At 42.1% G+C, this 9,590-nt stretch overlaps 1 protein-coding gene across 7 annotated transcripts in view; it reads left to right on the top strand.

The window, feature by feature from the left end:
• PH4alphaEFB (prolyl 4-hydroxylase subunit alpha-1) overlaps positions 1-9,590 on the top strand; it is a 292,581-nt gene that overhangs the window by 129,657 nt on the left and 153,334 nt on the right. The gene's annotated exons all lie outside the window — the stretch shown is intronic.

The raw sequence follows: 9,590 nt of genomic DNA, 5'->3' as shown, positions 1-9,590 counted from the left end.
CTTATATATGCATCACGGCCCCTTCGTATCGTATAATAGCTTTGGAATTGCGGGACAAAAACTTTTCTATCTTTCGTAGAGAAAAGAACGTGTCCAAACCGTGTATTCCAGCTTTCAGGATGAGGCACTAACTATAGTTGAATATTGCGGTTATTCCTTGTAATATGAAAAAACGTGCACTAAAACTTGCACTATAGTATAGAGAGCCGAGGCGGTACAAACATTTTTCGCGTCGAGTCAAGGCACAGAGGAGAATTCAAGGTTATCTCTATTTTGCCAACTGGAATGTTTTCCTTTTTTTGTCGCCAAGACTTCGAGCGTTCGAAGGCGATGCAAGGTCAGATAAGTAGTGAAATAAACTTTGCTACGTTACTCTTGATGAACACCTGTGTTTACATTTTGCTTCTCCTACACTCGATTAGATTTTTTTGCTCTTTGTGGGGAGCGCTGAAAAATATTGTTTATCAACGCAATTACTCGATTTTGCATCAATCGACGCTCCTCAACGAACTCTTCTCTAAAAAGAAACGTTTGCATCTCATTACGCTTTTTTTTTACACAGTGCAAGTTTTAATATTTTTGATTTTCCACGCCACGCGTTTCAATTATACCCAATCTAACTCGTCCCAACTCATCCAAAGCTTTCGATTGATCAATCGACTTCTCTGTCCTGTTCAAAATAAAGGGATCCACTTTCCACTTTTCGAAACGAACGAAGGAGAGCGAGGGAGAGCCTCGCTTCCACCACCACCACCACCTCTCCTCGTGGCGCAAGAACGCCGCGTTTCTCATAATCGTAAACACGGGGCGCGGAGGGCAAAGTTTTACCGTAGCATCAGTCCTGATAACGCGTTTAAGCTCGACTTAATCCGGATTGTTATTTCTTTGGCCGGTTATTATACGGAAGGAGCGGAGTTGCAGTTTAGCTTCTTCTTTCCTCGTGGAAGAAGTTTTTTCCCCTCTTTTTTTTACGAAGAATGAAAATTCTCCCCTCGTCTCTTTTTATTATCGTCACAGCTTTAATTAAGGGGATCTGAAATTCGAGATCTGATTCGAGACTAATAAAAATCGTGGTTGCTGATGATAATTGATAACGCTCGAGCGGGAGATTTCAATTAAGAAAGATTTTCGAAGCCGCGACCCCCGTACGATTCGCGGTTTATCGGGCCAATGAAACGAGTTGGAAAACGAGGGAATTGCCCATGAAGGGAATTGTCGCCGTTTATGTAACCGGGATACGAAATTGTTACGACTCTCCGGGAACAATTGAGGCGAACGATGTATCAGAGCGCTGCCTCGTTGATACGATTTACCGTCTTCGTTCTTCGAAATCAAGAAGGAATTTCGCTCCTCGAGGAAATATCTTTCATCGATATTATTCGAATCAAAAAAAAAAAAAAAAAAAAAAAAAAATTCGCAAGAATTTACTTTAGAAAGGAAAAAAAAAAGAAAAGAAAAAAAACGAAGAGAGCAAAGCTCGTAATCCCCGCGCCCCCATCGCCAAGAGTTACAAGATAATAAAAGCGGAACGGTCAATTTGCGAGGCCATCGCCAATTAAACGGCCGTCGAATTATCGTGGGAGGGGGAGGGGGAGGGCGGTGCACGCCTAACGCGCGTGCAGCCCAACACCGAATTAATTAACAATGTCGTGAAAATTCATTTGCGTCGAATTGCTCGCTCGTAACGAGCCACCATCCCCCCCCCCCTACTCGCCTCCCCATTCCGCTCCAGTAATACGCGATCGAATACCCTCTCGTTCCCTCCCCTCGTTTTCACTTTCGCGACGACGTTGGCGTCGTTAAGGGGAGAAGGGGGAGGGGAGGCCGGCCGAGCGAATTGCGAACGAATTTTCTTCCGAGACGACCGCAGCGCCATCGCTCGAGAGATCGCCACCGAAATTACGGCTGGAGCGGTGGGAGGGGGGGACGGGCCGTTCGACGCGTTTTCCTTTATGTTAAAAACCACCTACCTTCTCTTCTCTTCGAAAGACGGAATACGGGCGGAAACGAGGCACTGAACTCGGCCACTTTGCTCCCCTCTCGACCACCTTGCTTACGACCACCGCCATTTTATTTCTGCCGCCTCGTGCCACTTTACCAGAGCCCACCCTTCGCCCCCATTATTTTAACATCACCCTTTGTTCCACCCTTCCGTCCTCGATTAATTCAACGCGAGCCCTTCTTAATTTTTTTCAATTCACTCGACTTTTCCTTTCTTCCTGCTGCTCGCCGTTCTCCTCCTGTTCCGCGATACTTGCAGTTCATACTTTTTTTTCTCTTCCGTAATCGTAATCTACCGTCGGAGGAGTCACTTTTCACCTCACCTGTTACGTGTCGTGGGAGAAAAATTTGAAACGAAACGTGGACGACGAGTGTACAGAGAGGGAGTGTCTATTCTCTCTCTTTCGAATAGCTTCCCACTCGATTAATCGTGATAATCCGTACCATTTATCACACTTTTGCACGTCTCGTAATATTCACCGACTCGGACGTGTTCGTTTTTCCTTTCTCTTTTCCTATCGTCTCCCCTTCTGTTCCATTCCACCAATCAGCCCAGTTTCCCCTTTCCACCACCTTTACCTTTTCTTTTTTCCCACCCCACGGATCGAGGACCGGGGGAGGCTGCCAAGTTCTCGTCCAACAGGCAATCGTCGAGGCCACGTTATCGCCCGCGTGTCGTCCTTGATATTCCCCCTTCGCTCCTGTCAGCCCGAGGTGTCCGTGAATTTCGAGAGCGAAATAAAGGGAGCCTTTCGTTAAAAAAACGAACCTCTCTTGGAATTCGAACGGACCAGCTCTTTGGTTTTATCCTTCCGATCCTTGTATCTTTCTCCTTTCATACAGAAAGAGGATCGGCAAGGCACGAGAATGATTGGTCGTATGGTAAAAATGACACCCGCGCTCACAGTTATCATTATTTTCGCTATTGAATCGATTCGAATATTATTCTTCTCGATTCCGTTTTATTCTATTCTATTTCTATTTTTGTTTGCTCGTTCGTTTTCGTTCTGTTTATCGATCGCTTCGTATTAATTAACGTTCAGTGGTTCCCATACTCGTTTCATATTATTTTTACTATTCACATTAAAACGTTGTTGTTTCTCTTCTATAAAAACTATTTGACCAACTTTTTCGTTAAAAAAAATTCGTTCTTTCGCGAGCGCGAGATCCGAGAGACGAGGAAGAGATTGTCGAGATTATTCAATTCTAAAAATTACTTCGCGATGCTCGAAGCGAAAGTTCTTGCCAAGTTTTTTTCGAAGGGAGGATTCTCGTTTGTTTAGAAAACGAAAATCGATTATTCCCGAAGAGTTGAACAATCTCGTCCGCCGCGCGATTAATTTACCTTACCGAATTTTAAGAGGCGTACCAGCCACCATTTCCTTCCCACACCAACATTCGGATGTCGTTCGCTCGGCCCGGCCGGCAAATAGTATTTCCTCGGGATGAGTTCGCAAAAACGATGTAGAGCCAGATGTCGTAACTGGATCCCCCTGCTTTCCTACTCGAAAACGCTTAAATTCAACATCTAACCCTCGTATCTCTCGTTCCGGTTACCTCGATGTACAGGGTGTGCAAATAAGTTCTTTCCTTTTTCAAATTCAAGATTTTATTACGTAAATCGGGTACAAGAGACGAGACGCTTGTATGGTGACTTTCAAACAATTCTTTTCGCGCATAGAGCAATTCCTTTAACTCACCGTTATCGCACTTCTGAACACGATCGTCGAAATTAAGAATTTCCGGCTTTAAATCTTTGCTACGACTTTTTGCATTCTGTAAGATACAGTAGTATCTTCTATTTCTCTTCCAGTAGTGCACAAACCATTTCGGTAGTTTCGGCAGCCGATTTCCCGAGCTGGAACGCAAAAAGTAAGTAAAGACGCTTCTCTCGCACGCCGCATCGCTCGAAATGATTGCACGGGACTGGAAACTCTTGGAGCGCTCGTCGCGACTCTTCTTGAAAACAAAAGAACGTTGTTTGAGATGGCGCCACGAGCGGCAAGTCATTCGAACTCGACCACGAGTTACGATCGTAGAAAGAAAGAGGAAGGAAAACTTATTTGCACGCTTAACACGTAATACAGGTTGCGTGATAATATAATGTAACTGAAAAATTATGATTTTAATCCTTTGATGAATCGAAACATTACGAACAAAAATTCAGTTTCTGTTAAAAATTGCCGTGTTTAACGCGTTATTCTTTTCTTTGTTCCCAATGTTTTAATTCGTGATTCGCGCGAAAAATATCCTCGACTCTCGGAGAAAATCAGAGAGATTTCGAATAGTTCGAATTCGTTGCATCGCTCGTAGCACAGTCTCTGAAATAACTTACGGTTTTTACGGCTTCATCCTGTATACTCGGCGGATAAAACAGGATAAAACGCGGAATTCTTGGCGGAATTTTAACCTTGGCGATTTTTATCGTATCGCGTGAAATATTACGATTCCGACGACTCGGTCATATCTTTCTCGAAGGAAAGCAAATTACTCGACGTACTTTTCGCTGGAATAAAAGTGTCTCCTCGTCGCATCTTCGAATCAACTCTTTGTCGCATTTATCTATTATCACTGATCGACCAGATCATCGAATGTTCGATTTCGAAATTTTCAATCGAAAAATCTGATTTATCGAGATTCCATTGCTCTTTTGTCTTTTTTTTTCAAACGGTCGAGCCTCGAACACCCTTTCGAGACTCTTGGAACCCGCGATACGATACACGATGTATACTCTATACGCAACAATGCAGTGATCGCACTTAAGAGGCACTCTCGCGCGCTCGAATATTCAAGTGCATTCGCAGAGTTTTGGCGTTCGCCGCGGTTCTGGAACTCCTTCCACCCCCACGTTCCCGTTGATTACACCCGAAGAATTATTGTTTCGCGCGCGAGATTGGAAATAAAAAAAAAAAAAAATTGCCCGAAAACCGAGAATTTTATTAGCACACCAGTTTAAATAATGAAGCAGGTTACCGGGAGTAAACAACCGGGAGCGAAGGAAGACGAGTTTGATCGATAACTCCGGTGCTCCGGAGTACTTTGTACTTCCGGAACTAGTGTAGTATTATACCGCGCATAATTTATACACGGTGAAATATCTACTTTCTCCTTGGAAAATTTGCAAAATATTCTTGGAATCGACGCGTCTTTTCCTTTCCAGTTTCGTTTTCTCGTAATTTAAAAATTTATCAAGGCGATACGAACAGGATTATTCCGTCAATCGATGAATCGATCGGTTCGTACAATTTTCAAATATTTTCCCTCGAAAATATCATATTTTTTATTCGTGTTTTTTTCTTTTTTCTTTTGCGTAATCGAAATACCTCTCAACAACAGTACAACAACAGAATGATCTTTTTGATACCTTGAAATTCGAGCGAATAATTTCGTTAATGGTTAATTATCTTCTGACGCGCAAAAATATATTTGCTTTGGGAAGCCACGAATTTGTGTTTTCCTTATTAATATTCATGGATTTCATGGGAGTGAGTGTTAAAGCATTTATCCATGACGACTGGGCTAATTATCGATGGCGTGGCATGTTCGAGAACAATCGTATAAATAACGGATAACGTTCGATTAATAACGAATAAATATAATACCATTATACATGAGAACGTGTCTTTTTTTTTTTTTTCAATTATATCATTTCAACGATCGATGTTTAACTTTGAATTAAAATATTCGCTCTTACTTCCACGCGAAAATTTAGCGCTATCTCTCTCTCTCTCTCTCTCTCTGTTTAACACGTGACTCGACACGCGCGCAATATCGGGCATCTTCTGAACTATCGTCCATGAACGAGCACCTTCCACACGTTACTTATTCTCCAACATCACGTATTTCTCTCCTAACGAACTATCGTGGTTCACTCGTTTATTCACTCGTGGCTCGGATTACAAGTCGCACGAAGTTGATGTTATCCAGGCTTCGAAATATTCCGCGATCCTTTCATATACTTGTCGATCGTTCGTGCACAATAAAGATAAAGACGAGTTTTTACGATAATTTAGGGAGGGGGAAAAAAGAGAAAAAAAGAACGGACGATAGAAATATTTCGAGAGCTCGAACTAGGAGGGAGGGGGGGGGGGAAGATGTTTTACTTGTGCGGAAGAGTCAATTATCGGTTGACAGGAACGAACACGCACACCCGCTCGATTCGATTTCGGTTTTTACCATCTTCTTGCTTCCCTTGTCCGCTTTCTGTTCCGCATTTAAAGCAGGAAATTAAGCGGTCTCTCCTCTCCTTCCTCTCCTTCTGCTCGCAAACTTCCTACCCGACGACGAATAGACTGTTGCTCGAAAACGTAATTCAACCGGGCTTTGTGCCGTAAAATGGCCGGCGTCGACGTTGCCAATATGGCGGTGGCATTGTTTCGCGAAACACGCTATCGGGCTGGTAAACGGCTCTCCCCTCTCGATATTCTTTTTTTCACTTGTGTCGCTCAGAGACATCGTGCGCGAAAGGTTCGTCAACGGAGAATTGCTTCGTAAACCGTCCAATCGTACAAGTGTTTTCGTTTTTTCGCGGAAAATAAAGGTTTAGGTTAGGTTAAGTGACGAATTGATGAAGTGAAATTTGGTGCGATTACTGTTGCTATAGAGAATCGAGGAGAAGAGAGATGTTGAGTAGAAATGGAATAAATATATGATATATGCTTCTCTGTGATCCTCTAACGAATGTAGTGTATGCAGTTCGGGATGTTACGAGTTACAAAAGTTTGAAATTTCTCGAGAAGGATCGTTGTAAAACGAGAAGATCGGCGAGTCAAACTCGTTATTTTTTCGACTTTTGTTGCTGAGGGACGGAAGAAGAAAATAAAATTAAAAAATACTCTACGTGATATATATATATATTGCGAAATTGCTGCGTGAATTGTACATATTCAAACATCTATTGTATTTTTCACTACTACACATTCTTGATATATCATTAAGAATTGGATTTTCGTCGAGCGATTTCTCTAATTCACCGAATAACGTGAGCCTAGATAACCTAACCTAGTCTTCGAACTTTATCGCCTGAACGATCGTCGTTTTTCAAATTAAAATTTCCGAGTTTGAATCTTTGCTATCACTTTTTGCACGTTCCGTAAGATGAAGCGTTCTCTCGCAGTATCGCGCACAAACCATTTCGGTAAACTGCAACGCAAAAAGTAAACAGTGACGCAAACGATGCTTCTCGCACGCCATATTGTTACACAGGACTGGAAACTCTTGGAGCGCTCGTCACGACTCTTCTTAAAAACAAAAGCTTTTTCAGATGGCGCCACAAACGGGAAATAATTCGAACTTATTCGCACGTCTAATACATTTTCAGTTAACCGCTCTTCGATCTCTGGTTTCCAATTTTCAATTGATGATTCTTTCCATAAAGCTTCTTTCAATTATGAGTCGATTTAGAATCAACTTTGTTTCGTCATGTAATGTCGTAGTAAAAAAAAAAACACGAGATGTTCAGAGATTCGTTCGGCTAAAGGTTAAGATTAAGATGACAGTTTTCGAATTCGCAAAAAGATACAAAGTTAATGCTCTAATAAAACGAGAGCATGGAATCACGATGTAAATTTAAACGAAGAGAGATTCCAAATGTTGGAAATTTCTCGAGAGGGATCGTGAATCATTGTTGTGAACGGTTGTAAAACCGGGAAGACGGGCGAATCGAACGGATTTTCCCGCCCTTCGTGTAACGAGGACAAAGGGGAAGGACAAATCCGTTTCACCGAGCTACTCCGGATGCATAATCAGCATGGGAAATGCGTGTCGGAGCACGGAGCTCTCGTTAAGTTTTCTCATTAAAATTTGGCCTAGAACCAAAGCGGGGAGAGAGAGGCCAATGTCTAACGATAGAGGTGAAAAGCGCGGCAGCCTCTCCAGGCGGGGGAAGGGATTTTCGGTGGTTGGGGCTGTTGATTAAGAACCCCATCCTCCGCCTCCGCCCAAAATTAAAGCTTACCGACCGTATGAAACCGGAATTATAGATGGCTCTTGCGCGAAATATATCAAGGAACTGACTAATTTTTCGCTTAAACAGCGAAGATGTTAACCCATTGCCTTATTTCGAGTTCCAATAGCTATAAACATCGAGAAGCTCGATTGTTCGAATCACACGTGTCTTTCGATATGCAACATGTTCAATAAATATTATCAAATAATCATTGATCATAATCAATGATCATTGATCGAATAAATAAACGCATATATAATTATTACCAATGTCTCGATAAAATTTACAAAATTTTAATAATCCTTGTACGGTATTTTTTTTACGGTGTTTTGTATTCTCACTCGTTTTTTACGTTTCGTATATCGACGTGTCTCGTACGTTTATGTAACAGTGGTGGCGAGAGGGAGAGCCGCTGTGGTGGCTGAAGCGAAAAAGACGAAAAGCGAAAGAGAGGGGGGGAGGTTCCATGCCTCTAAACAAACGATGTACGAGGCATGTAGCGTGTACGAGGAGGGGGGCGTCCCGATCGGGAAAAAGATAAGTCAATGCGCAACGCGTGCCGGATATTCGGCCACATTTCGTATTTCACGTATTATTGGTGATCCATTAATATTAATTCTTTGAACTCGTGTATGTCGCTATTCTATGTTTTATTATTACACGTATATTTACATTAATATTACGTTTTAGAGATTTTTTTATAACTTTTTCTTTTACAGTTTCTGCTTAAATGTGTGCGTATGTATAAAATAAAATAAATAAATAAAAGATATATTATATTTTCACCGAAAATTTCCATATTTTTCAAATTTTTTTACCGAAACGGCAAGTTAACTAGTAATACATTCCCAGAGAAATGTTTTCATTTTGATCGAATATGAAAAAAAATTTCGTACAAAAATGAGTGTTTCGATTCAATAGAGAAAAGGCATCACTTTTAATCAATAATATTATTAAATTTATTAAATATATTCCTTCTTACGAAATTTTTTTTTTTGTTCGAATCGTTTCACAGCCTGTTACTCGCCCGATACTCGTATCCTCGAGTCAAAAAAAAGTCCACGTTTATTAATTATGGCGAAAGGAGGATCGAGAGAAAAAGCAAAATCTTTGTGCGACAAGCAAAGGGATTGTTCTTTCCGGGATCACGGATGCTCCTTGTTGGAACATTATCGCGAAACTCGTCCCAGGGGCGAGCAAACGAGTCTCGAAGCCGCGCGTCCTTGAATTTTCAATTCCATTGTGCACCGGCCGTTGTTTAAATTGGCCCGGCACGACCTTTGATGCAAATTTGACGCCAGCCAACGGTGAAACGGCCGGAAGGAAACTGTTGGAAACTCGTGTCTCGCGACTCTGTGTCGTCGTTTCTTTTCAACGCGTTTCTTTCCACCAATTTTCTTCGCTTTTCCGTCCGCCAATCGCTCCGAATCGCTCGCCAGGTATTTATTCGCATGTCCACTCTCGAACGTCTTCGACGCGATTCCTCGAGTAAGAAGATTCTGTTCGATAACTATTTCACTATTACGGCCGACTACAGTCGCTCTCCATTGAATGCCACTACAGTCGCTCTACATAAGATCGCTCTACTGCGGGCGATTATAGTCGCTCTCCATTGAATTTCATTACTATGGACGACTACAGT

This window comes from Apis florea, unplaced genomic scaffold, assembly GCF_048593485.1.
Source record: "Apis florea isolate Af1SG1 unplaced genomic scaffold, ASM4859348v1 contig_2350_pilon, whole genome shotgun sequence".
Lineage (NCBI taxonomy): Eukaryota > Metazoa > Arthropoda > Insecta > Hymenoptera > Apidae > Apis > Apis florea.
The sequence above is the reverse complement of the archived record's forward strand: the minus strand, read 5'-3'. Positions and strand labels throughout refer to the sequence as shown.